The sequence below is a fragment of the Moschus berezovskii genome, chromosome 22, assembly GCF_049115385.1.
Source record: "Moschus berezovskii isolate FMDL1 chromosome 22, NW_MosBer_1.0, whole genome shotgun sequence".
NCBI lineage: Eukaryota > Metazoa > Chordata > Mammalia > Artiodactyla > Moschidae > Moschus > Moschus berezovskii.
This window is the reverse complement of record NC_142481.1, coordinates 52848016-52875746: the sequence shown is the minus strand read 5'-3', so window position 1 is coordinate 52875746 and position 27731 is coordinate 52848016. Positions and strand designations below refer to the sequence as shown.

At 51.7% G+C, this 27731-nt stretch overlaps 1 protein-coding gene across 4 annotated transcripts in view; it reads left to right on the top strand.

Annotated features, from left to right (window-relative positions):
- The first annotated feature begins 11734 nt into the window (after positions 1-11734).
- The window catches only part of CRISPLD2 (cysteine rich secretory protein LCCL domain containing 2), a 68204-nt gene continuing 52207 nt past the window's right edge, over positions 11735-27731 (top strand). For 2 of the 4 annotated variants that reach the window (XM_055413011.2, XM_088830658.1), the window contains exon 1: positions 11735-11885. The gene's annotated coding sequence lies outside the window, so the exon portion shown is untranslated. The remainder of the gene's footprint in view (positions 11886-27731) is intronic. The other 2 variants (XM_088830657.1, XM_088830656.1) reach the window with 2 other exon arrangements.

Below are 27731 nucleotides of genomic sequence, written 5' to 3'. Positions count from 1 at the left end.
GCCACCCCCACCCCATCCTCTAATCCTCCCGTGGCTTCCCCATAGCATAGCTGTCTCTGGGCCTGAGAGACCAAGAGCAGAAACTGCAGACCCTGTGGGTCCCAGGCTTGGAGCACGTGCCCCATCCCTTCCTCCACAGCCTATTGTCCAGAGTAAAACCACACGGCCAGGCCAGGCCCAAGGGAGGAGCAATAAACTCCACCTTGTGATGAGCTGAGGGCTGGAGACACAGAGGGGCAAGGACACGGGGTCCCTGAGCGCCACCACTGTAATGACTGACCACGTGGCCGTGACTCCCCGGAAGAGACCTCTCCAGCTTTGGCTTGAGTAGAAAGCGGGACCCAGTCAGCAACAGACCCTAGTCATTCAGCTGACGACACCGACCTGGAACATATATGTGCAGGGTGAGGCCGTCCTCACAGTTGTCCCCGGGTCAGAGACCCGCCAGGACTTGCGCATTCTGCAGGTCTTACTGACTCACCAACCACGGCCTGCCAGGGGCTCCGGAAGTCTGTCTTCCATGAGGGCCATTATTTAACATGAACACAGAAGCCACCCCATCATTTGGAAATAATCTCAATTTGTCTTGGTTTAGGCAAGAAGGAGCACAGAACCTGGGCATGTTTTGTATAATAATAGATCACAGGGTATGAATACCTTCAGTTGTTGCCTTGTTGAGTAGTTTCTTGGGAGTCAGAGATGATTGTATTTCATTCCCTGAACAATTGGTGCGTGCCCACCCCCATGCTGTAACAGGAAGGAATGGATCACCCCTCCCTGCTCCTGTCACCTATTGCGGAACAAGAAAGCACCCCCTAAACTTAATGACTCAGAGCATCACCAGTCAATCATTTTGCTGGGTCTGGAGGACCCGCATTCATGACTGCACATTGGTGCTGTCTGTCAGCTCCCCTCCCTGGGGGCAGCTTGGGCTTCCTCCTGGCATGGTGGTGGGCTCCCAAGAACAAGTGTCCCACAAGGAAGAAGTGGAAGCTGCCGGATCCTTAAGGCCTGGCCCAGCATCACTTCTGCCATATTCTTGGTCTCACAGTTTAGAATCAAGGGAACAGCATCCTTCCAAGACTCATGGGAAAAGGAGATTTGTAGACATAATAAGGTGAAGTCCTTACTGGATCAGTGTGGCCTTAATCCACTGTGACTTGGTGTCTGTGTATGGAGAGCAGGGGACAGAGTGGGCAGATCAGAAGCTGGAGGGGAAGAGCAAGGATTCTCCCCTCGGGGCTCAGAGGGAGTCTGGCCCTGCTGACCCCTCGACTTCAGACTCTGGTCTCAGATACTGTGAGAGAACACATTTCTGTTATTTTGAGGTGCCCAGTTTGTGGTCATTTGTTCTGGCACACCCCAGGATGCCGATACACTAATTTACCCTGCTTTTCAAACTTTGACCAGAAACTCCACTTATTTGATTGTTTCCTGGGGTGGGGGAGATTAAGGGAGGTGTCCCATAGGTGGTAGTGCTCGACTTGGATGCTATTTATGAAATAGTAGTTTTGACAGCCGGAGAAGGCAATGGCAAGCCACTCCAGTACTCTTGTCTAGAAAATCCCATGGATGGAGGAGCCTGGTGGGCTGCAGTCCATGGGGTCGCTACGAGTCGGACATGACTGAGCAGCTTCACTCTCACTTTTCACTTTCACACATTGGAGAAGGAAATGGCAACCCACTCCAGTGTTCTTGCCTGGAGAATCCCAGGGACGGGGGAGCCTGGTGGGCTGCCGTCTATGGGGTCACACGGAGTTGGACACGACTGAAGTGACTTAGCAGCAGCAGTAGCAGCAGCAGCAGCAGTTTTGACAGCTCAGAGGACATGGAGGAAAGGGGTGATGCCAGCAGTTAACTCGTTTACTGCAGTGGCTCTGGGGAAATCCCCAGCAGTCCAGTGGTTAAGGCTCCAAGCTTCCACTGCAGGGGATGTTGGTTCAGTCCCTGATCGGGAAACTATGATCCTGCGTCCTGAGCTGTGCAGCCAAAAAAAGAAAAAAAACCACACTACAATGGCTTTGTCAAGAGGGTCTGTATTCTCATCTCACAGATGGAGAGATGAGGGATGGGAAAATCAAGGCACTTGCCCAGGGTCTCAGGACAAGGACAGAGCTTGGCTTCAGTGTCCAGTAGGAGATCTGGAGGTTCAGGCCCTCCCCAGCAGGAGGAGTTCCCTTGCTGGGGTCTGGAGGGGAGACAGGTTTCCCTTTTTTTCATCCCTCAGTCCCCCAGGCTGGCATGGAGGGTATAGGCATAGCAAACACACTGGGGGATTCTGTTCATGAGCGAACAGGCAGCATCGGGATGCTTGGCTCCATCCGCAGGCTGACAGGAAGGTTTAGAATCTTCCGGAAATGCCACACCCTGGGTGTGATACCCAGGGCCCAGCCCGCTCTGGAAAAGCCTGATTGTCACCGGAGAGAAAGCAATCACCAATGCAGCAGTCGCCAGAAGAGCTGTGCTTCCGAGGCATTCTCAGCCATGGTCATCAGGGTTCCCTGGCTCTGCTCCTGGAATATAAGAGAAAAGAGAAGCAGGCAGGAACCTTGGTGACGGTGGCAGCCTAGGCGTATTTCGGATATGGGTTTGGCCTGTTCCAGGTTAATGATTTCAAAAACAGCATGAGCAGCAAGTCTCACAAAATTGTGAAACATAGTCTCCCCCTTTTTGTAAAGATATCATCATACTTCCATTTTGTTGTTTGCCTCCAAGAATGAAGAGGTTCCAGATGGATAATCCCAAAGAGCAAAAACAAAGAATAACAAAAAATAAACTCCCCTGTTCGAACATTAGATCTATTATCAGGTTTAAACTAAAGATGTTATCCAAAGTAGCTACTGGGGAGGAATAAAAATCCCACCCCTCCTCTTCACCTAAATCAGGATAAAAATTTATTTATCTTTTTATGTAAAAGAAATCTGGGGTAGGTAGTGGGACTGATCTAGAAACCTATGTTAGTCATAGGTGGCCAAGTGCCACTACTTAAGGCTTCTGTTCTCACCATACCTCAAGTGCCTGCTGCACTCCAGCCATCATATGCATATTCCAGGCAGGAAGAAAGAAGGAGAGCAGTGAAGTCTCCCTTGAGGGAGACTTCCTTAAAGCCACACTCAGATGTCGTTCTACAGGCAAGAGAAGGTGTGAGGATGGCTGGGAGGTATCATCCTTTAGCTAAGCAACAATCAAAAATCTTCCTATTTTTAAGGAAGAAGAGAGATGAGCTATCTGGAGGCAACTTGAGCATTCCGTCGCTACTAGGGAATTTTGTGGTTCAAGGGATCTAGCATTGAGACTGAGCCTTGGGAAGCAGGCATTATGGCCCCAGGATGGCCATACACTGTGTCATCTGGGCGGTGATGGTTTGGCGACCTTATCACTTCTTATAAACTTTTCCTTGGTTGAGGAGGAAGGGTTCATGAGCATTCCAGAGTAGTTGTTTATACTTCAAGACAATGAAAGCATTTCCATCCCAAATCCTGTAACAAAAAGCTCCCTGAAGGGTCCAGCACTTTCTAACCAAAGAATTTCATGGGCTACTCTTGTCCATCCTAGAGGAAATCAGTCCTGAATATTCATTGGAAGAACTGATGCTGAAACTCCAATACTTTGGCCACCTGATGCGAAGAACGGACTCATTGGAAAAGACCGTGATGCTGGGAAAGATTGAAGGTGGGAGGAGAAGGGGACGATGGAGGATGAGATGGTTGGATGGCATCACTGACTCAATGGACTTGAGTTTGAGTAAACTGTGGGAGTTGGTGATGGACAGGGAGGCCTGGCGTGCTGCAGTCCAGGGGGTTGCAAAGAGTCGGACACAACTGAGCAGCTGAACTGACTAAACTGACTCTTATCTGACTACCTCCTTGCTTCAGCAGGTATCCCTTGCTAGCAGGAAGCTCACAGCTGGGGCTCAGGACCTGAATAGATTCAGGAAGAGACAGAAAGGGAGGGAGGGAAGGGGAGAGAGAGATGCTGCATTGGACCTATTAATGATAAGTTACCACATCACTGATTTGTTAAAAGGTCAGGTTTTGGAATCCACTGGCTCCCAGCCTCTGTATCTCTTACTGTGTGATCCTGGGCTACATATTTATGTGTGTGACTCTCAGTTTTCCTCTCACTTGACAGAGATGCCCCAGGTCCCACCTCAGAGCACCAGCATGAGGGATGGGAGATGGGCCTCATGGAGAGCACTCAATAGACGACGAACTTGGGTACCTAGTTTCCTCCCGTGAGCTCAGGGCTCACCCAGAACCCAGGCACCCAGAGTGGAAGGGAGCTGTGGGGGCTGTGGCCCACCATCCTCTTTGGTGCCAGGAGTTCCCCCAAAACCTACATCCCAGCTCCCCTGGCCCCGGGCTGTCTCCCAAGGATGCCCCAGGATCTGCCCCAAATGCGTGTCTTGCCTTTTGGGGGCTCCTCATTCTCTCCCCATAGGTTCAAGTCTGCACTGCTCAGAAGGCTCATTCAGGTCCCCACCCCGCAGCCTCGCCTCTCCACCATGGTCCCTGTGTCTCCTGGTCATCCTTCCAGACCCGTCTGTCTTGGCCATCTCTTTGCCTATCTCTCTTGCCCATCTGTCTGCTTCCTTGGGGCAGCTGTTCCTCCCCTGCTCGGATCACTGACTCTGGCTGCCCTGGCTGCTGGGTGAACACCACGAACCAGGTCCTGTCCCTCGGTCACAGGGTTGCGGTGATGTCTGGGTGTCCTGGTTTGCATTCCCCCTAAACATACCCCGAAACAGGATGTGAGTGCAAGTAGTTTAGTAAGGAGATGATCCCAGGAAATACCAGGAGGAGGGAGAGGAGGGAAAGGGCCAACAGAGGGTGGGCATCACACCAGCTACCACATCAGCACCTGGAGTGTAGCCCTGGGGGTCTCTGGGAGCCAGTGTCATCACCTTGAGGGGTACAGGAGCTGGGGTATTTACACTCCAGTTCTTATTAAGTTATTGGTGTGATTCCATGCCGATATTGTGCCATGCCTAGGGCAAAGGAGTACCTGTGCTGACAGCTGACAGGACAGGGCATGGCAGCATCTGCCAAGGTGGATGTGTGGCCTGAACCCAGCCAATCTTGTCTTTCCCTGGGATTTTGCTTCTCAATTTGAAGCCAGGTGGGAGGTGTGGCCTGTTGAATCACAGCTACCAGTGCCCACCTGCTCTGCCTCATGGACTGAGCAGAGGTGCCAGGCAGAGCCCAGAGAGGAGGGGGAGGTCAGGGTAGCGGAGGGGAGGGGTTGTGCCTGTCTTCTGTGAGGCCCTGTCCCAGTGTGTCTGAACCTGTCTTCCTGGACCCACTCATAGGGGCTGACACATCTCCTCTTTTTCTTCCTCGGTCTGTCCTAATTACCTTTCCATAACCCGCAGCTGGCCCTGCACCACGTCTGTTTGTGACGCCTCCGTTCACTCCTCGGTCCAGACACCCGCCCCCTCTGGGCTCTTTGGAAGCCTCTAGATCCCTGTTACTGCCCTTAGCACAGAGGACACATTGACCATCCACCCGGGGTCCCTCTGTCAAAAGGCTTGTCTCATGTCTGCCTTATTCATCTCCTTTTTTTTTTCCAGAATGCCTGGTCCAAAGAAAGTCCTCAGTTAATGTCATCAAATAGAATGAAAAATGAACTCCAGCATTCATTTATTTTTAAAAATCTATTTACATTTTCTGCTTGTATTACTTCTTGTGGGGTAACTCAAGGTGGATAAATTTGCTCTTCACTGTTGGCTGAAGAATTCCTTCCATTTGCTCAAAACTACCTCTCTCAAACTTTAAGGGGGTGCCCATCGTATTCTGGGACTTGGTGTTCACTTTTCCTACGTGAGTCATCGTTTTTATATAGTTAAATAATGCCACAGTTCAGCCTTCGGCTTCCCAATTTCTCCTTGTAAAAAGCCCTCCTCTCTTTCTATGGCTAGACTTTCTCAGCTCTTTCCTGGTCTTCTCCTGTACTTGTCCACATGCTGGCATGCAGTAGGTGCTCAACTAATATTCAGTGGCTAGAAGAGTGAATGCACAGATATCCTCAGCGAACAGAGAGATTCCTGGGCTTGCCTTCCCGAACTTCAGGTCCTTATCGTAGTTTGGGTTCGCAGATGCTGAGCTGAAGATTTGAGGGCAGGCAGCTTATTTGAGATGTGGAAGGAATACAGGAGCTTCCCAGGTGGCGCAGTTGGTAAAGGATCTGCCTGCCAGTGAAGGGAAACCTGGGTTCGATCCCTGGGTTGGGAAGATCCCCTGGAGGAGGAAATGGCTAGCCCACTCCAGTATTCTTGCCTGAAAATCCCACAGACAGAGGAGCCTGGAGTCCTGCAGTCCATGGGATCTCAAAGAGTCAGACACGACTGAGTGTGCGCACTCACAAGGAATACAAGAAGGAGATAAGTCTAGTGATGCAGGAAGGGCAGGAGTGTAATGTATGTAACATTAAGCTGATGACTACTGCGTGACCAGCTGGAGATTCTGGGAAACGTCCACCTGCGTCATCCCAGCCAAGAGCCCAGGGTCTGGGGTATTTACACCCCTAGCCCTGTTAGCCACGGTTGGCCAATGTCTCAGGGGCATTAAATCCCAGGCACTTTGGAGCCTTGACTGTGGAGGGACATCGCCTCCCAACAGGGCCAGTCAGATGCTCTCTCTAGGAAGTTGGAACTGGGAGACAACTGGGTACACCCTGAGCTGGTCCCTGGAACAAGGGAGATGTGAACTCCCATGCTGGTGGGATGGTCATGTCCACAGGTGATGAGCAAGGCCAGACTGCAGATGGAGAAGGAAGGGACCCCTATTGTGAGAGGTGAGAACTATACGGAAAGTACTGACAGCACGCTTGATGCACTTCCAGGACTAATTCTCCTTCTTTGAGGGCCTTGGCTGTCCTTGACAGTAACCCAGTATCCTACCAAGAAACCCCCTTCTGTGCTTAAGCTACCTCAAGTGGGTTTCTGTTACATGCTGCTTCAATTGATCAAGATCTTCCCCTAGATTTACACCCCCCCCACCAAGAGTCACCTGCCAATATGAGATGTGGAAATCACCCTTGGGCCCTTCCTCTCCAAGTCGAGCAAACCCACCCCACCGAGATCCCAGAGGACCACACGACTGGCACCTGTCAACACAGAGGGGTCACCATCTTTCCCACTTTTTTGGTTCTTTCTAAGCTAATGCTCATCACAAAATGGTACCCCTATGTCTCCTTGACTCAAATTATTAGAGGTCTTTGATGCTGAATTGAGGCTCAGTGGCTTTGTGCAGCTGCTCAATGGGTGTGGCAGGAACAAACGAGAAGCTGGAACTCCCCAACCCTGGCACTTGGTGTTCAGTTCAAGGAGACTCCAATGAAAATAACTGGTAAGAAGACATTGGTATGAGTTCAAGACCCGTCAGTTCTATGGCAGGAAAGAAGACTTTGATCTTTGCTGTGGGTGATTAAACTTTCGTGGCTGTCTGCAAACCCCTCCATTCTGCAGACGTGTGTGGTCCTCGCATCAGCCCACCTTAGTTCTGAGAGAGCAAGCAGACAAGAGGATGGAACCTCTCCAGGCCCAAGCATTCCTTTTTCCAGCCTGGGCTTCATTATGACCAGATGGCCTTTTCCTTGGTCTCAAAGTCGCCATGACTTAACTCCTGCCTGGGTGGCACATAGGCTCCTTTGCTGGGATTCCTACAGATGTATGTAGCCAGTCCCTTCCCAAGAGGACCCTTGGGTGCCTCTCGGTTCTTTCCCATCCAGGAACTCCCATGAGTCCAAACTGCCCATGACACACCATTTTATTCAAATTGAAATGCAATTTTTTGGAAATCAAAGTCTAAGATTGCACAATGATGGAAAAGTTGATGGAAATCAAACCTCTCCCTTTGTACTCTTTTGGCCCTAATAACAGTAATATTAACTAATACTTGCTAAGTGCCAGACCCTGTCTGACTAGTTTCCGTGTATTAACCGTTTAATGCTCATGGAAGCCATGGGAGAGAAAGATGCTGTTATGATCACCCCATTTTACAGACGGGAAGCTGAACAAAGTCCAGGCCTGGAGGTGGAGGAACCAGGATTTGAACTCAGCCCTGCTGGTTCCGGAAAGCTACAGACCTGGGCTCAAACTGCCCCTTGGGTGAGCCAGCCTGGGAGGCAATAGCAGCTCAGAGAGGTCAGGTGACTTAAGCAAAGACACAGAGCTGGTGGAACCAGGATTCAAACTCGTCCATCTAGACCCTCCTTCCCCTAAGAAGGATCAGTTATCTTTCACTGAATGTCTGCTTGGTTCCAGGCACTGTTTATGTGTTTTCACATATTGTGTCTGTTTTTTAAATTAATTTGATTTGGCCACACCACATGGCTTTTGGGATCTTTGTTCCGCAGTCAGGGATCAAACTGGGCCCTAACGTAGTGAGAGCACAGAGTTTTAATCCCTGGACCACCAGGGAATTCCCTGTTGTATCTGTTTTAAAACTTGGGGAGGATTTAAAACAGCCTGCAGATTCTCTGATCTGTACCTGTTGAAAAGTGTGGTCTGTGCCCTCTCTCCTGTGCTCTGACCAAGGGTGTGGGAGCAGTGACCTGTGACTTCCACCGCCAGGCCATCAAAGGTCCTGCATCTTTTGCCTGGTTCTCTTGGGAGGCTTGCTCTGGGTGAAGTAAAAAGTCTGCCTCGAAAGGCTGCATGGAGCTCCTATCATGAGAATGACTCAGCTTGGGTATCCAGCCAGGTGGGACTTTCCAATGTCTGCAGCCCAGCCAGCATCTGACTGCAGGCACTTGATGAGGCAAGGAAGAACCATCCAGCAGAGCCCATCCCACATTCCTGACCTGCAAAACCATGAGAACAGTGATGTTTCTTTCTTCTTTAGGTTTGACTTTTTTTTTTTTAACTTTTAATTCTGTATTGGAGCATAGCTGATTAACAGACAATGCTGTGATAGTTTCAGGTGAATAGTGAAGGGACTCAGGCATACATATACAAGTATACATTCTCCTCCAAGCTCCCCTCCCATTCAGACTGCCACATAACATTAAACAGAGTTCCATGTGCTGTCCTTGTTGGTTATCCATTTAAAATATAGCAGTGTGTACATGTCAGCCACAAATTCCCTAAGTATCCCTTCTCTCCATCCTTCCCCCTGGCAATCATAAACTTGTTCTCTTAAGTCTATGAGTCTGTTTTTGTTTTGTAAGTAACTTCATTTGCATCAGGGAAAATGGTTGTTTTAGGCCACTACATTTTGGGATGGTTTGTTACAGAGCAGCAGTGACCCTAACTTCCCGTTTGAGAAATGTTAACCCCACTGAGATGTTAAAGCGAAATGAAGTTGCTGAGAAATGTCTAGTGGGTTCACACTGTGGCACACCCAGCTCCCTGTTGCCCTCAGGCCACTTGGTTTAGGGGCCACGGTCTCGGATGTGAGTGCTTGCCGGAAGTCCGCAGGCAGCTCTGGGCAGACAAGAGGCAGGTGCACAGACGCAGAGGAGCCCGCAGAGGGAGAGGAAGGGAGAAGCGGGGAGTGGAGGAGGTGGGGTGTGGGCAGTTCCTTGGTGCAGGGGGCGGGGCAGTGGCAGCCTGTCTGGACAGGCTTGGGGGTGACATTGTGGAGAGGTACCCTCAGGTTGCAGCTCTGTCAACGGCACCCCTGGAGGTGTCCCCAGAGCCATCCAGAACTAACGAGGCACCCACAGAGCAGCCGCCAAAGTCAGCCAAACTGTAGATGTTTCGTTGCTGACCACCCCATTCGCACCCCCACCTGAATGCTGGGCCCATGAGGAATCAGTCTGAGTCGCTTCTCTTCCCCTCTGCTGGGGCAGGGGCCGCTTTGTCCCACTCCCACTGAGCCCCAGGGTTAATGGTGCACAAGGCAGCAGCAGGGGAGTGGTGCGAGCATGAGTTGAAATCCAAGTTCCTTGTGGTAGGTGGGAGCGTGCCTGCGAGCAGGGAACCAGTGAGGGAAGGGGAGAAGTGAGGCCTTTAGAAAGCTGCCTGTGTTCCCGAGGCTCAGATGCAGTGTCGCTGTTCAACCAAAGTTTAATTGAAATTATAAATGTAAAATAAAATTTCCCCTCTAGTGAAAAAACGAACAAACCCCAGTACCTCCACGGGGAACTGTTCAGCCTGGGGAAGCTACTCACCTTTGCACACTCTCAGTGGTGGTGGCGCCAGCTTCAGAGGGCTGCTGGGAGCAGGGGGGTTTGCCAGGATGACGGGTATGAGGCTGGGTACTGGAGAGGCATCTGTCAGGAATACAGCTCTCTCCTCCCCTTGGATCTTCCCTTTGTCACACCGAGGACACTCGTTAGGAAGCAGTCTGTTTTGCTTAGCACTAAATGCGCAGTGCTTGGGACAGAGCTTGACACATAGTAGGAGCTTAATAAGTATTGAATGAATAAGCGTTGAATGAGAATGATGCTTCAAAAACTGAGAAAAGAAAGAAAAGTAAAAGATGAAAATAAAATGAGTTAAGATAACTTTTTTGTTTTTAATTGCATTTGAGCTGCACCTAAATCTTCAAGAGTTTCCAGTTTTCTGAATCCTAGTCACACATGCCTGGCCAATCACTGAGGTTCTTCACTTATATTTACCCTATCCTCCCTGCCTAGCCCCCTCCACCGGGTTCCCCCCACCAGCCAAGTGCTCTGAACCATTGACACTCCAGACTCAGATCCCAGTCCCAGAGGGGCGTGTCTGTGCGTGCTCACTGCTGTATAGTGCAGGGGCCGGTGCGGAGTGACTGGATGGGACTGTTGGGGAAAAGTTGATACTGAGTGAGTCGGTGTCTTCACACAGGAATAAGCAGCATGGTGAGGACAGGCTCCCTCAGGTACCAGCACTGCCTGCACACAGTAGGTCCACATAAAGAGTGGGGAGCACTGGGGAGTCTTTTAGCTCCTGTGGCCTTCCCCTGTGCTTTCTTCTCCTGCCATCCAGGGCCTTGGCTACATCTCTCAAAGGTGATTTCTTCTGGCTCTAAATTCACTGAAGCATTTACCTGCACTGCCAGCTAGGGACTTGGGGCACTCTCTTCTCCAAGCCTCAGTTGCCTGATCTGTGAAATGGGATCATTTCCATCTCAATGGATTCCTGTGAACCTATACTGAAATAATGACGATTAAGGATTAGCCTGGGCCTCAGCTTTACTGCTTTCATCCAGTAATATCTTCTTGCCTTCATTTGCACATTGGGAACGTGTGTGTCTATGTGTATATGTGTCTGGATGGCAAGAGTGAAGTTTTCTATCCAGGTGTAGAGGATGGGGATAAATTTAGCAAGTGTGTTCTACACCCTAGTTGATGGGGCCCACGCCAGTCCCCAGGAGGTAGCTTCTCTTTTCCCATTTTCCAGTTGAGGCGCAGAGAAGTGGAATTTGGTAAATTTGCAAACCCCTGGTGGAAAGTGCTTGGCACCGCGCTGGGTGCACCGTTAAGTTCTCAGTGGAAACGCTATTTTTATGGTCATGATGAGGAAACTGAGCTCGTCCTCCTTTTCTCAAGCCGAGTTCTTAGGACGCGGGTGGTCCCGCCCTCCCTGCGACGCCCCCCTAGCCGAGGCGCCAGCGCCTCTCGGAGTCCGCCAGGCCCTTAGGTGGGGCGAGGCCGGGAGGGGCGGGGCCGGTGGGGATTGGGTGGGGGGGTCAGGGGGAGGACCTGGAGGGGCGGGGCCGAAGGCGGGCATGGGCGGGGCCACGGCTGCGCGACCCTATTAGGGCTGCCGGGGGCGTGGCCTCTGGGTCCGGGCAGCCTACAAGAGGCGGTGCGTACGGTCCTCCGACCCACTGCATCCCTCCGCGGCCCCAGAGTCCCTTATCCTGCGACCTGCCCGCTGTGTCCGCTGTGCTTGTGCTGCTGTCGCCGCCACTCCACGCAGGAGACGCCGGCGAGGAGGTGGTTGAGCCCTGCAGAGGGAGGTGAGTGTGCCTTAGATTCCTCTCTCTGCATCGTGCTCTCCACCCCCCTCAATCTCCTAGGAGCCGGAATAACCAGAGCAGATGTCATCTCAGGGTTTACTGTGCGCAGGCGAGTTAGCTGTGCACGCCTCCTGCATTTCAGAACCATGCTCGGCGGCATGCCCTTCCGCAGATGGAGAAACTGAGTCAGCGAGGGCAAGTTGTCTGAAACCTCATACTTGAAGCTAGGGAGCCTGGGACTCAAAGCAGGTCTGACCGCAGAATCGTGCTCCCTGAGGCTGTGTGTACTCTTGCCTTCCCTGTGCAATTCGCCAGCATCTATTGCATCCCTGTGTACACCGTGGGCGTCAATAAATGGAGAGCATGTGGCAGGAGTTTAAATGTGTTCTGCCCACGTGTGCAGGCTGAGGTGATCCTAGCGGCGTGTGTATTCTGCTGGGCAGTTTACAGAGCCACGCCCCTTTATGATAGTGTTTGCGACAAACCTTCCAGGTAGTCTTCCTCTTCCCGTATTTCAGAGGAAGGCACTGAGGGTCAGGGAGGTGAAGTGTCCAGGCAAAGGGGAGGCTGGGACCCAGTTCTGTCTGCCTTCAAAGCCCCATAAGGCTGTGGATGTGTCCGGGGGTGGCTCATGTCCAGTTCCTACAGGTTTGGGAAGAGTTCCTGGGTTTCTTCAGCCAGAGTAGATATCTGTATAAACTTCTGGTGGGGGGAACCGCTGGCAGCTGAGGGTTCAGCTCTGGGGTCTGGGAGATCTGCGACCCCCAGTGGAAGAGCCAGGGCCAGCCCCCTGGGCAGTGGAGACCCAGAGCCTCCCTCAAAAGGGCTGGGCTGGTGGACGAGCCAGCTGGCTAATGCCAGCTCATCGAAGTCCAGTTTGAATTGGGTGTTTGTTAGCTGGAAGGTGAGTTACTGCTCTGGTGAAGGAAAGCAGCTGGGAATTGACAGATGCTCAGCTCACCTTCCAACCTAGAGCGGGCTTGTGAGTTTCCACTTTGAGCCTTTGGGCTGCTTGCCCTGGCAGATTAGGGTGAGCCTGCCTTCCCCAGAAGGGTCAGGGCATCTAGGGTCTAGAACCTGACAGATGAGAGGCCAGGATGTAAAGGACAGAATGAAAGGCATGCCCCCTTCTCCAAACAGATCCAGAGGGCAACTCTTGGGTCTTTGTTTTGTGCACTTGATGGTTGTGTGTGATGCTGTCACCTCAGGTCTATCTGTCTGCACTTAACCTTCACACTTAAGGGCTGAGTCCTGCCTCCTTTAAGACTCTTCTCTGTCCAATTGCTAACTCCACCTCTGAAACTGACCTTCAAACTGAGGGATTGTTTTGTTTGAGAGGGTCTCCAGATAAAACACAGTTAGAGTTGGGGCCAGCCCATCCCTGATGTTGCAGTCAGGGAAGAGAATGAAGAGAGTGATCTTGATTTTTACAGTCTCTTAAAAAATAGGAGTAGGAATAGTAATGATAGTGTTTGTAATCCTATCAGCAGCTGACATTCATCTGGCACTTACTGTGGGCCAGACATGTCTGGGTTTTACATGGATGACCCATCCCACTGACTTCTTTGTGAGCTGGACTGTCCTCCTTTTTACAAGGAGGAAATTGAGGCTCCGAGTGATGAAGGCATGCACCCAACATGACATGGGCAGGGTCAGGGAGAGCTGCCATCCTAGCTGGGTCCTCCCTCAGACCCTGGAAAAAGATGCTGGTCCGATGACTGGCCACATGACTGTCAGCTCAGAGCTTGCGTCTGGGCAAGGCTTCTGCCGTGTGGGGTCTGAAGTCCCCGGCTCTGGTTAGGGGTGGGGCTGGAGAGGAGACACTGACAAGGGGGCTTGGGCTCCACTCTGCCGACAGGTGCCTGCATCAGTGTACAGGGGCCCTGCTGGGGAGCCCAGAGCAATGCCAGCTGCTTCCACAGCCCTGCCTCTGGACTGCCAAGGAGAGCTGGCTGGACGGGGAGGGGCTGGGGCCTCAGGAGCGGGGCATGGGCCTCTGAAGACCCCCACCCTTCATCCCTCCCTCAGCGACCCCACATTGGATACCTGGGTTTTTCTGTAGGTTGCATTTGAAAACCGGCTTTTAAAGGCAGGACCTCTGAATGCTGACCTCTTTGGCCTCGTGGGAGCTGGAACTTTTTTTTTCTCTGTCACCAGAGTAATTTACTATGTATGGGAGGTGCCTCTGTGTCTGCTTACTCCCAACCTAGGAAGACTTTCTCCCCCTGGCTTTTTTGAAGACTCACTGGTTTTTGATCAGTCCCAGATGTGCAAACCCAGCATCACTCAAAGGGGCTGATGGCTTGTCAAGAAAGGAAAATACAACACAGGCATCATTTCATTTCATCTTCAGTTCGCTGAGCTGACTATGATGGGGATCTGAGGCCCCTCGTAAAGTCCTAAGGGGCACACACTCCATTCTGGAACAGGGCAGGACAGGCTGCTCTGGGTAGTCGTCGGTAGGTCCACTTATGCTCTTCTCCCCCCCCCTTGGAAAAAAATGATTTTAGTGTTGTAAAATACTAATAACATGAGAGTTATCATTTTATTTTTTTTTGGTAATTAATTTATTTTTTATTGGAGGCAAATTATTTTACAATATTATATTGGTTGGTTTTGCAATACATTGACATGAATTCGCCCCGGGTTTACATAAGTTCCCCCTCCTGAACCCCCCCTCCCACCTCCCTTTATCCTCCCTCTGGGTCATCCCCGCATGCCAGCCCCGAGCATCCTATAACATGCATCGACCCTGAACTAGTGATTCGTTTCACATATGACAACATACGTGTTTCAATGCCATTCTCCCACATCATCCCATCCTCACCCTCTCCCACAGAGTCCCAAAGACTGTTCTATACATCTGTGTCTCTTTTGCTGTCTCGTATACAGGGTTATCATTTGCATCTTTCTAAATTCCATATATATGCGTTAGTATACTGTATTGGTGTTTTTCTTTCTGGCTTACTTCAGAGAGTTATCATTTTAAAGTACACAGTTTGGTGGCGTCTGGTACATTAGCAATGGTGTGAAACTATCAACACTAATTCCAGGACATTTTCATCACTCCGAAAGGAAACCTCACAACCAGTATTAACAGTCACTCCCCATTCTGTCCTCCTCAGCCCCTGGCAACTGCTCATCTGCTTTCTGTCTCTCTGGATTTGCTTAATTCTGGACGTTTTGTGTAAAAGAAACCATCCGGTATGTGACTTTCTGTGTCTGGCGTCTCTCAGTGAGTATGACATGGTCAAGGTTCATTCACGTTGGAGCCCTTTTCTGTGGTCAAATGCTCCTCCATGGTGCGGGCAGGACAGACCATCCTTCGGTGGCTCTCTCGTCCGCTGCTGGAAGTCTGGGCTGTCTCCCCCTTTTGGCTGTTGCGCCTAATGCTGCTGTTGACCTCTGTGTGCACTGTTTTTTGTACACCCATTTTCAGTTGTTTCGGATCTACCCCTATGAGTAGAATAGGTGGATCCCATGGTAACCTTATTTTTACCTTATTAAGGCTCATGTGTCTCTTTTTCTTGACTTTCGTCTTAAAGAGACATCAACTGAGATCATCTCCTTCCAGAAGGAATCAAGGCCCTCTGCCATGAGCGTAGAGAATGGGGCATCTGGATGTTTTGGGGGAAGTGTTCACAGTATCTCCCCACCCCTCACCCCAGGGAGCCACTGGCAGAGATTCCTGTCAGAGATGTTGTTCTGGGGAACATCATGTACCCCAGGCTGTGCATTTGTGGGTACTTGATGATAGACACCCCCCCAACCCAAGATTGTGGGGACAGACAGTTTCTCGTGGTCCAGCCCCGGGGAAATTTATCTTCTCTGATTGCCCCAAGTGCTGCATCAGCTTAGAAGAAAACCACAAATTCAGGGGAAAAAAGAAAAGTCTTAATGAGATTATGCAACTTTTGGACCATCAGTTTAAAAAAATATTATAAATTATGAAATCCCATATTTTCAGTCCAAGTTTCTGGATCATTTCTCACTGTGAGTGCAGAATGGTAAAATCCTGGATGGAAAAGAATCCAGCTTCCATTTTGTTTGTAGTCAAGTGGTCCCAGAATGGACCCTTCCCTGACATTCTTTTGGATTGAAAACTCCTGGATCTCTCTAGAACTAGGGACTGGCATCCAGCTGGCAACTGCTGCGGCTGATTTGATAAGATCCTAGAAGTTCTTTTACTGGTGGCTCAGTGGTAAAAGGAGATGCAGGAGACTTGGGTTCGATTCCTGTGTCGAGAAGATCTCCTGGAAGAGAGCATGGCAACCCACTCCAGTATTCTTGCCTGGAGAATGCCATGGACAGAGGAGCCTAGTGGGCTATAGTCCATGGGGTCGCAAGGAGTCAGACATGACTAAAGTGACTTAGCATGCACACACAGAAGTCGTTTTAGAGCAAAGAGGTGGTGTTCCTGGCAGGGAAGGTGACAGTGGGTGGGTGGGACGTTGAGGGGTACGCTGGGAGAGGGACCATGTTTTGTGCTGAGGCCTGGAGGAGGGCTTCCCTGGTACCCTGAGAGTGACAGGAAGCTCAGGTGTCTGGGGTCTAGGGGTCTAGGGGTCAGGCTCAGGGTGGAGGAGCCTGCCTTGTGATGGGGTCAGCTGTGCTGAGTTTGGATTTCTTGCTCTGAGCTGTGGGGCACAGGGGAGTCACGGTGTGGACTTCGTACCTGAGAGCAGGTCACGGTGGGATGATCGGTGTCCCCCGCAGTGTGTGAAGCACATCCCGCCCTGGCCCCAAGATGACTGAGCCTGTGTGCTGACCCAGAAGCAACCCACCCTTTACAAAACTGACCTCCCTTTACAACAAAGACGGAGCGCCTTCTCCAGTGAAACCTCTGGTCCTAGCTCTGCTCCATGTTCATCGAGGTTCATTTCACTCCTGCCTTCTGTTCACAGCAGAAGGGATCAGGTTCTCTGCACATGCTGATCATAGAAGGTCCCTCCTTCCCACTTTTTTTTTTTTTTTAATTTTTGGCTGCCCTGCACAGCATGTGGGCCTAGTTCTCAACCAGGGATCAATCTGTGTCCCCTGCATTGGAAGTGCAGAGTCTCAACCACTGGACCACCAGGAAGTTCTGAAGGTTCCCTTTTTAACATAAATTTCTTTGAACTCCCAAAGCGAACCAACAAATAAAAATAAGAACTATGAACTAGAACAGGCAGATGGTAGGAAGGTGGTCAAAGCTTGGGGTAGTGGGTGTGCCAAGGGCGGGAGTTTGGGAAGCACATGGGGAGATCCGAGAGGCTGGCGCCACCTGGAGCGTCAGTTCTCATGGTGAGGTCCCTGGGCCAGCAGCGGTGCCCACGGGCGCTGTCAGAGTGCCGCTCCTCATCTCCACTGCAGACCTCCGAAAGCTGTGGGGGTGGGGCAGCAACCTGTGCTTCAGCGGGACTTGCAGCACTTTCTGGTGCAGGCTCCAGAGTGGGACCCACTGCCCAGGAAAGCCTGGAAGACTTTCCCTGGGCAGGGGCCCCAGAATGGGGTGGGCGGGGCAGCTGATTAGCGCATACGGTTCTGTTTACAGGACCTGGTGTGAGCACAGAGAAATCACGTGGCAGGGATAGAGCCAGTGGCTTGGGAGCTAGAATGACCTCTTCTGTCCAGAGCCAAGGCCCCTGAGAGCAAGTTGTTGGCGTGTTCCTAGGCCTTTCTTCTGGAATGACGCTAGGTTTGCTGGCACCCATTGCTCTAGGACTTGAGCAAGTGTCCTGAGGGTTCCAGCCTTTTCCTTCAGCTGTATTTAGAGTCCATGTGTCCAGGAGCTTGTGAAGTCTGTCTGTTGGTGACCCCTAAGCGGCCCCTCTGAAAGAATGGGCTGTTTCCTCTCCAGCATTCAAAATACATCTGTGTGTCCGTACATGTCCGCTGCTTCTCTCCATCCCGCCCCCAGCCGGCTCCCAACACAGCCAGTCTGTTCTCATGGGGGGAAGCACTGGCTGCTTTAAAAACACTGTTTATTCCCGGGAACCATCAAGGCCGGGCTTCCCGGGGACTGAGATATTTTCAGCTTTGGCATGGCTGGACAAAGTGCCCTCTCAGACCAGGATGAACCGGGCCCTGTCTGGCAGAGTTGCTGTCTGGCCCAGGTGGGAGGCCCCAGCCGCACAGGGCTTCCTCTGGGCTCCAGCACCTTCAGGTTCACTTTGAAGGGCCGTCAGAGTCCAGGCCCTGGACTTGTCTCAGCGCTGATATTCAGGGGAGATCCCGGAGGGTTTTCTCTTGCACAATGCTCTTTTCCTGCTTCTGTGGACGCATTCTTCCAACAGAAGCCAGAGCCTCTTTAACTCTTCTCTTAAACTTTTTATTAAAGTTCAACATGCTAGAGAAGAAAGCACATGCATTCGTGCATAGGGGGATGGTGTTTTCTCCAAGTGCGCACGTGCAGGCTCGGGCCCCACGGGGCGACAGAGCGTGACTACCCCCAGGCCCCTCCCACAGCCCCAGCCCCGAGGGGAGCCATTTCTGCACTTCTGTTGCGATAGATTGTTTTTGCTAGTTTTGAACTTTACATCAAGGGCAGCGTGGATGTTTCATCACTGGAGTCTGGCCTCTTCAGTTCCGCATGAGGTATGTGAGCTCCATCTGCAGAGCTGCGTCCACTGGGTTCTCAGAGCATAAATCAGACCCTGTCACCATCGGCTTCATCTGCTCTGCACCTGAAGTGCGCGCCCGCGCGTGCACACACACACACTCACACAGACATACCCCCCACCCCCTACTCTGCTTTGCATTTAGAGTAAAATCAACACTCTTTGTCAAGGCTTTCGAGGCCCCAGGCTGCCTGGCCCTGTTTGCCTCTGTGACCCCATTTCTCCCTGGTCACACTGCTCTGACCTTTCTTGTCCAGGCCAAGACAGTGACCATCTCAGAGCCTTCATCCTTGCAGATCCCGCTGCCTGGAGTTCACCCCAGCCAGAGTGGTCACTGCCCCTACCTCTGTCCACCCTCACCGTCCAGTGTCCCAGGCTGTCTTCCCTCAGCCTCGGTATGGTCTCCTCTACTTGCTGTGATGCCCGCCCCCCACTGCGCCCCACTCCTGGGGACAGAGTCTTGCTCACTGCATACCCCAGGGACCCCCTGGCTACCCGAGGGCTTGCCTGGGGATTTCCTCCTGGGAGGCCGAGTGAAGATTCCATAGTCTGGTGCTATATAGAATGCTTGAGTTCAGTGCAAGGCTGTGACTCATCCTTGCAGGCACCACCTGACCCCAGTGAATCATGCATTTCAGGTGGGAGGATAGTCCCGGTGCTGCCAGCACCGGTATCTGGGATGGCTGGTTTCACCCTCAAGGAGCGGGGAGAGAAATGTAATTGAACATGAGTGAGTCTCAGAACTCTGCCGCTGGGCTCCTTAGAACCACTGTTTCCACAATCTGCAAATTCTCCCCCGGCCCTGGGAGAAACTCAGTACTTTGTTTTGCCTGGGAGGAACTGGAGACTCCGAGGGATTGAGGGACCTTCTGGGCAGCCCCCAGGTCTATGTCACAGAGTCAGGATTCAAACCAGGTTTGACTCACTGTCCACACTTTTCCTCGATGTCTCCTGAGAGTCCTCGATTTCTTGTTTTTGGGAGCTAGAGGTTTCCTGCCATTTATCTAAAGCTTTCTGGGAACATTGTTTCCAAGGAAACATCCACATGTCTGCGAGAAGGGAGAAAAGGGCTCCAGGCGTCATGTACTGGGTATTTGAAGAGTATATTAATTTATTATCCAGTCACTCTAAAGTGGCTTCTCATATATTATCTTGGCTTGCATTGAACAGACCTGTCTTTTTGTTCTTTTTTTTTCCTGCACAGAGTAGATTAAGCGAATGTTTGTTGAGTAAGTGTGCTCTTTTTGTTCAGAATTGTGGGTGTTCTCTGCATAGTATTTAAAAAACTGAATGGGCTTTATATATTATATGCAGTTAAATGTACTGAGTTGTTGCCCCGTGTATCCCATAAGGACATATCTTTTGCTGAGGGGACAGGAGGAAAGAAGGTGCCCGTGGGGGTGGCCTTTTTTATTAAGCCTAATGTCCGTCTTTGTGGGGTTGAGGGCAGAGCAGTTAACAAAGGAAGGGACTGTCCTCCATGGTCTTTCCCTAATTCTGTCGAAAAGGGTTTAAGGAAAACTGACTCCCGCGGAGGAGGGAGATCCCCACCCTCGGCATGTCTGGTACTTACCCAGCTGCTCTTCCCAGCCCTGGGATCTGCCTGCTCTTCCCAGCCCTGGTATCTGCCCAAGACAGGCTGGGGTGTCCCGCCCCCTTCTCCCAGCCACCACTTCATTCCTGGAATTTCTGGGTGGTTTGTGGGTCTGACTCTGCTCTGCCTTTGGCCTCGCTCACATTCTGAGTTCTCCTTTGTGCTCCTGAGGGAGCTTGGAGCCCTGATGCCCCTGCCTTTGGAGCTAGCTGTGGGGACTTTTGCTGACACGGGGGCACAAGTCAGAACTGCCTTGATATTTTGGAGGGCAAGGCAGGCAGGGAGTTAGAGCGTGGCAGGCTCCTTGCCGTCGTCCGCAGGCATTCTGCACGACTGTGAGCAAGTTGCTCGTCTGCGTTGAGCCTTAGTTTCCTCATTTGTAAAATAGGGATCATAGTCGCAGTGACCCCAACAGTCTGCAGAGAGGGTAAAAGACAAGATTCTGGGAGTAGAGGACCCAGAACAAGGTCATCCACTTTGTCCTTACTCATCACGTGTTGGCTGGGTGATTGGTGAGAAATGTTTGTTGAGCAGTTAATACACCCCGAAGTTTCGGGTTGAGTAAGACCCAGTCGGCCAGTGCCGTGCTGGAGCTGGCTCGTACCGGTTTGTGGGAGCCGATGGTTAAGTTTCCGGAAAAGTTGTGGGCCAGTTCAATCCCACCATCATTTTTTTTTTGTAATTTAATTGAAGTATAGTTGATGTCCAGTGTCATGTAAGTCTCAGGTGTATAATACAGGGATTCAGTTATACATATGTGTGTGTGTGTCTATATGTGTGTGTATGTGTGTGCATGTGCACTCCCAATTACTCAGTCGTGTCCTACTCTTTACAACCCCTTGGACTGTAGCCTGCCAGGCTCCTCTGTCCATGGAATTCTCCAGGCAAGAATACTGGAGTGGGTTGCCATGCCCTTCTCCAGGAGATCTTCCCCACCCAGGGATCTGTCTCCTGGGTCTGTGGCATTGGCAGGTGGATTCTTTACCACTGTGCCACCTAGGAAGCCCTTCATATACATATTTTCAGATTTTTGTGCTTATAATTTATTACAAAATATTGGGTATAGTTCCCTGTACACGCAGCCACCATTATATGTTATATAAACTTACAATGAAATAAGTCTTCTTTAAATAAAAATAGTAACTAGTCAAAACTTGTTGCATCCTAATATTTTACCCTGCTTCACTGTTCTCTCTGTTCTTGGGGTGGTTGCTGTCTACTCCATGTGTATGGTGGAAAAGTTGCATCACGGTGTGTTACCGTGGGACTCTTTCCAGAAACTCCATGCTCAGTGACCCTACATCAATGGCTTGAAATTGCCATGGTGGGCATATTTACACCAAGGGAATGGGTAGACACTACAGATTAGGGTGAGTATTTCAAGGTTTTCCAAATGTCCGTTATTAAAGATTTGCCAGTCTAGCACTGGTTCCAGCCCTTGAGAAGCGCCAAGTCTAGCTGGCAAGGCAGCCAATGTGAGCAGACTTGAGGCAGGCTGCTGGCTCCTTGACACTCAGGGCTCAGCTGAGCCCTGGAAGGAGACCCAGCCTCAGGGCAGCAACGGCCACTGAGCTGGATAACTGTCACTGAGAATCTGATTCCTGGCCAGCTGGTCATATTCATGCTGCAGACCGGTCTATGACATCTCAGAACCCACTTCCCCAGGAAGCTGAGAGAAAGTGGCTAAGGCCCCAGGCATGTAGGGAACTGAAGCATATTTCAGATTTAAGGGAGGCCTTTTTGTTTTTTTTATCATCCCCACCAGCATTAGACATCTAATAGGAGTTTTAAAAATCAGATTTGTCTCAAAGCAGAGGCTTCAAAATAAGAGAGAATAGCCTTTCTCACTTCATTCACCGTCATAATCCCAGTCTTCCTCAAATCTCTCCAAACAATGGATCTATGGAGCGTTTAGCATCATTATTATTGTCATAACCAGTACGATTAGCCATTAACCACGCAACAAACCCTGTAATGTTGTGACCCTGTAATTCCTTGTCCCATGGGTCATCCCTTGATCCCAGCTTGCCTCCTCCCCTCACAGGCAGATCAGTCTCTGCTCCACTTGAAGATTCAGTGAAGGAGTCAAAGGGTCACCACTTTCCGGAAACCTCCGGGAGCTGAATCACGCCTGCAGACCTGTGGATCTTGTTCACCAACAAAGACGCCAACGGTGTTCTATAAATATTTACGAAGTGAATGTACAGATCTCCTCGTTCTGACGAGGTCAGACTTTGGCGATTCAGCGGTGAACAAGGTGGACAGGTCTGGGGCCATGATTAAGCTGTGACTCCAAAGTTGAGTCCTAACCCACGGGCAGGAATTCATCTGCTGGGCCCTGGCGGGGGCGAGGCAGGTCGGGGTCACAGGCTGAGCTGCGGGAACAGCGTGTGCAGGAGCAGAGAGCTTGGCATGGCCTCGGGGCTGCCGGCTGGCTGGCCCCACGGAGATTCATCTTTCTGGCAGACTTTCCTAAACACAGGCGAAGGCAGCCCGGGCGGAGTGACGCCTCCAGGTTCATCCACATTCTCTTTCTTCATTTCGCTCCTGAGAGTTGAGTGGCAGGAGACCCCGAGGTGGACTGGGGCCACACGGGGCCGTGGGTGCCCTTGACGTCCACAGACTCCTAGGCGAGGAGGAGGGTGATGGCAGAGCTATGTGGCAGCAGCCAAGTGTACAAAGCCCTCCACGCTTCCAGGAAGCGGGATCTCAAGTCTTGGTTCTAGCTCAGTCCAGCCCAGGACCTCACTAATACCATGGAAGATCACCCAGGCTCAGTTTTGTTTTCCAGAAAATGGTGTGGAAAACGGCTAGAGTCCAGATGTATCCTGCAAGTTGGGGCTATGCTGCAGGAATCCAACCCCAGGTTGAGTGGCCATCGACCGAGGGATTTGAAAGCTTTGTTGGTATCTCCCCGCCCCGGCCCCTGCCCCGGTGCCCTTGTCTTGTTTGTGGTCTCTCAGGCTGGGAGTTCCAACTGCCGCCAAGGAGACCTCACGAAGACTGCATTTCTGTCAACTGTGGCGTTCACCCGGGGGTTTGATGCTCTTGGTAGCAGGCCAGGGACAGAGAGTGGAGAGGGCTTCTCTGGAAACGAGGCCTGCATTTAGCCACCCGGGAGAAGCAGGGGGCAAAAGAGCCAATGAGTGTTGGCCTCCATCTCCAGGCCCCAAAGGGAGCTCGGGTAACCCGCTTGCCTGAAGTGTGAGCCCCTCGGGGATGTCAGGAGGGCTGGAGGGTTGCAGAGAGTCAGAACGGACGTCATATTTGAGTCAGAGGCAGATGGAGGCTGGGTGGGTGCTAGGCTAGGTGACGGGGCACATCTTGGTGCAGTGTCACCATGATGTAAACGTTTCACTCCCCTGGGGATGACACATGGGTGCCTTCTTCTTGACAGAGTCACTGGCTGACCTGGAGTGGGAGTGGGGCTTGACTCCGTTGAGCCCAGCCATCTGCCCAGGAAGCAGAGAAGGGCGGGGAGGGCCACGGTGTTAGCTGGGTTGTTTGCAGGGGTCCTGCCCCTGTGTGGGTGGTGATGGGAAATCCCCAAGGAAGCTTACCCTGGGGAAGGCACGGTGGCATTGAGGAGGGGGCTCAGAGGACAGATGGAGCTGCGTTCCTGCCCCAGGTTTTCTGCTTGCAGTTTTGTGACCTTGGGTGGGTTCCCAAAGACCCCAGGGGCCTCAGTCTCCTCATCTGTCAGATGGGAGCAGTAGAACCCAAACCTCTGGATCATCAGGAGGGTGGAGTGAGAAATGCAGCCATGGGCATGTGCTGGGTCTCCCTACAGGTAAGCCCCCACTGGCCTCCCTGGTAGGAGCCTGTACTTGTCATTGGAAAGCCCCAGGTGGCAGTGTGTGGGTCTCCGTTGGAAAATTTTTTTAAAAATGTATTTTATTGAAGTATAGTTGGTTTACAATGTTGTGTTTACTTCTGTACAGCAAAGTGACTCAGTTATGCATATATATGTATATATATATATATTTTCGTATTCTTTTCCATTCTGGTTTATCACAGGATATTGAATATAGTTCCCTATGCTCTACAGTAGGACCTTGTTGTTTATCCATCCCATAGATAGTAGTTTGCTTCTGCTAACCCCAGCCTCCTGCTCCGTCCCTCCCCGACACCGATCCCCCTTGGCAACCACAAGTCTGCTGTCTTTGTTTGTGAGTCAGTTTCTTTTAAATTATAGATGGAAAGGGGGCCGAAGTGCTTTGTTCCTAAGTTCTGATCAAGCTGTTCAGGCAGCAGAAGTTGAATAGTCTGCCCAGACCAGGGGGCTAGCAGGTCCTGGCAAAGTCGCCTCTGCCGATGGCCTTGTACTGAGACATAGCACCGACTGCCTCCGCCCAGGTTCCAGCCGTGATCCCAGTCTTGGCCGCCCAATTTGCCTCTCTGTTCCCCCCTTGCCCCCTTCCATACAGCCACCAGCGGGATGTTTAGAACCTAATTGTCATTTATTATCTGCTGCTGTATTGGAAATGGCAACCTACTCCAGTGTTCTTGCCTGGAGAATCCCAGGGACGGGGGAGCCTGGTGGGCTGCCGTCTGTGGGGTCGCACAGAGTCGGACACGACTGAAGAGACTTAGTAGTAGTAGCTGTATTAATACTAGTCTGCTGGGGCTGCCAGGACCAAGCACCCCAGACCAAGTGGTTCAGACAACAGAAATTCATTCTTTCACCCTCACGGAGGCTGGAAGTCCAAGATCAAGGTGCCGGCAGGGCTGGTTTCTTTTAGGCATTGCTCCTCGGCATGTAGACGGCAGTCCCCTCCCTGTATCTCACACGCTCATCCCTCTGTGCGTGTCTGTGTCCTAATCCCTCCTTCTTACAAGGACACCAGCCATACTGGAGCAGGGCCCACTCGTATGATCTCATTTTAACTAAATCACCTCTTCTAAGACCCTGTGTCCAAACCCAGCCATGGTCTGAGCAGCTGGGGTTGGGACTCCGCTGAAGGAATTTGCAGAAGGCATAGCTCAGTCCAGGATTCTGTTTCCCTCCGTGTGCCAGCCCTGTGCTGTGGTCTGGAGTAAAGCTGTGGGACACCAGGCCTGTTACTGCTACAGTTCTGCTTGAATCTTCCATGTTCTCCTTGGCCCAGACTTAGAAGCCATCAGGATCCAAACATTGCCCCCTCCCCAGCATGGACCCCCAGCCCCCCAGCCCACCCCTCCCCGCCCCTGCCCCAAGCTGCAGGCAGGCCAGGCTATTTCTAGACCCGGCAGTGGCCCCGACATGATGCTGTGAAAGGCCCGACCCGAGACAAGTCGGCATGTTTGTGCCAGCGACCGTCTTGAGGTGGAGAAGCCACTTGGAGAAACGCCTCTTTTCACTTGTGTTTCTCCCCAGGGGAAGGTTTGACTAAACCCTGTGGTTCTCCCAGTGTTGACGCTCCACCCGAGGCTTCATCCGTTCTCTCCTGAACCTTGGAGGAAAGGCCCCGTCTGTGGGTCATGGACCATGCGAGGCCGTTGAACGTTCAGCGTGAAGGCGGCTCACCAAGTCTTCTGGGATAAGGTCACCCTTGTTCAGGAGAACATGCCAGGAGGATGCACTTGGAACCAGCAGTGGTTTCATTGTCCTTTCGTGCTTTGGAATTTTGCTTTCTTCTATTCATTAATATTTTTAAAAAATTTGAAGTAGATGAGTCCAAAGGATATAAGCCACTCACTGGTGAGGTCCGGCCCCCAAGGATGCCCTGCTCTGGTTACCACATCACAATTCCTGCTAGCTCACCTGGTCCACCTTGCATGAACAGAGCTTATGCTTTGCCACAGGTGCTTGAGATTTTAAAGCAGAAACAATGTATTAAAGATAAAGATGAGTCCCCTCATATTCTCCTTCCCGGTTCAGTTTCCCCCGAAGAGTGAACCACCACCATGAACTGGTTTCACTGTGCGGACAGGCACACGCACACCACATGACATATGGCAGACACAGGTAACACATGCCTGTGTCGTATACACATACATATGCATGCGTGCCCACCTAGAATATCCACAGGCTTGTCCAAAGTATGGTTTATATGCCTTCAAATGTCCATAAATAGTACCGTTAGCATAATATTCTACAACTTTCTTAACCCAACATTGGATTAGAGCTTTGTTGCTGCCGACAATCCCAGGACTCCAGGTCTTTCCTTTTACCTGCTTTATAATATTCCACCCACACTGACCCACAGTTCTTTTACCCCTCCCCCTACTGAGAGTTATTTGAATTGCGCCCATTGGTGATTTAAACCAAACCCAGGTTTTGGTCCAGTTGAGTCATGTAAACACTTCCTGTTTCATGTCTTTGGGGTTGCCCTGCCCCTCGGGATGCTGAAGCGCAGATTAAAGCAAATTGGATGTTTCTGTGACGACCGAGTGGTCGTTTTGTGATGTCAGTTTTGCTCCCGCTTTGTCCCAAATCTTAACCCAGCGTCAGTACTTTTTGGCTTGCTTTTCAGCCTGGCCTCTGCAGCTGGGAAATGGTCATATATGGTGGTGTGACTAAGCGGGGAGGCTGCAGGGACCCTGGGAGCATCTGCGTTACTGGTTTGATTCCCATGGGGCGAGTGAGCACACAGAAGCCCTCCCGTGGTCCCTGCGGTTCTGCCCCAGAGGGAACTCCTCGGCCGAGGGGCCAAGAGGCCACGGACCCGGGCCTCCGCCTGGATGTCGGCTGCTTTTATCTGAAGCGTAAGCCCGGTCAGGACCCTGGAGAGTTTCCATGGGTGGAGATGGGAACTGCCGAGTTCCCATAGCTCCAGGCTCCGAGCTCTGCCTCTCGGGTGCCCAGGACAAGCCCCAGAGGACCCCTCCTTCCACTGCCATCTCGCAGCCCCACACCCACACAACCAGTGAAGCCTTGCTGCTGTTCCTGTGGGAGATGACTGAGGGGCCCCCTGGGGTGCTGGGTGGGCCAGCCTCCAGGCTGCCTCCCTCCCTGCCCACCCTGCGGTCTCTGGAGCCCTCCCTCCAGCTCTCCATGCTGTCTTCAGCCAGGCCTATCCCGCTGGTCAGGGGCTGGGGGCTTCCTCGCCCATCTCCCCAGCCTAACTGGGAGCCCCTTGAAGCCAGGGACAGTAACCCATTGTCCTCTCGCAGCGTGCAGCGCAAAATAGGTGCCTGTAGAGGTCACTGGGTGACTGACTAACTCTTCCTGGGCGTGAAACAGAGGTGAGAGTGTGAACGAACAAGGGTGAATGACAAGCCCTGTCTTGTCTTGGACCAGACAACAAGCCATCAGGAGGACCACACTTCGTGACCTGTAGTGTGACACCTGGCCCCCCAGGGTGAGAGGAACCAGGGCAGTGTGCTGGAAAACCCCAGGCTCTCAGGGACGTCACACCTGGGTCTGAGTCTTACCAGTAAGCAGCCTTGGGATCAATTCTATGAGCCTTAGCTTCCCCATCTGTAAAGTGGTCAGAAGGGCACACCGACCTCCTGGGTTGTCGTGAGGGCTGGAGATGACATGGGTGAGGCAACCAGCCCCCGCAGAGGCTCAGGAAGGGCTCTGGGAAGGAGCACAGGCTCAGCGGAAACTCAACCTAATAAATTATCTTCGGGCCGGGGAATTTTAGAATTAGTAAGTGTGTTCCAAGACTAAGACAGCTTTTCCTAAGATGCCTGCCAAGGAAGAAAGGTTAGTGAGAGGCGGTGTTT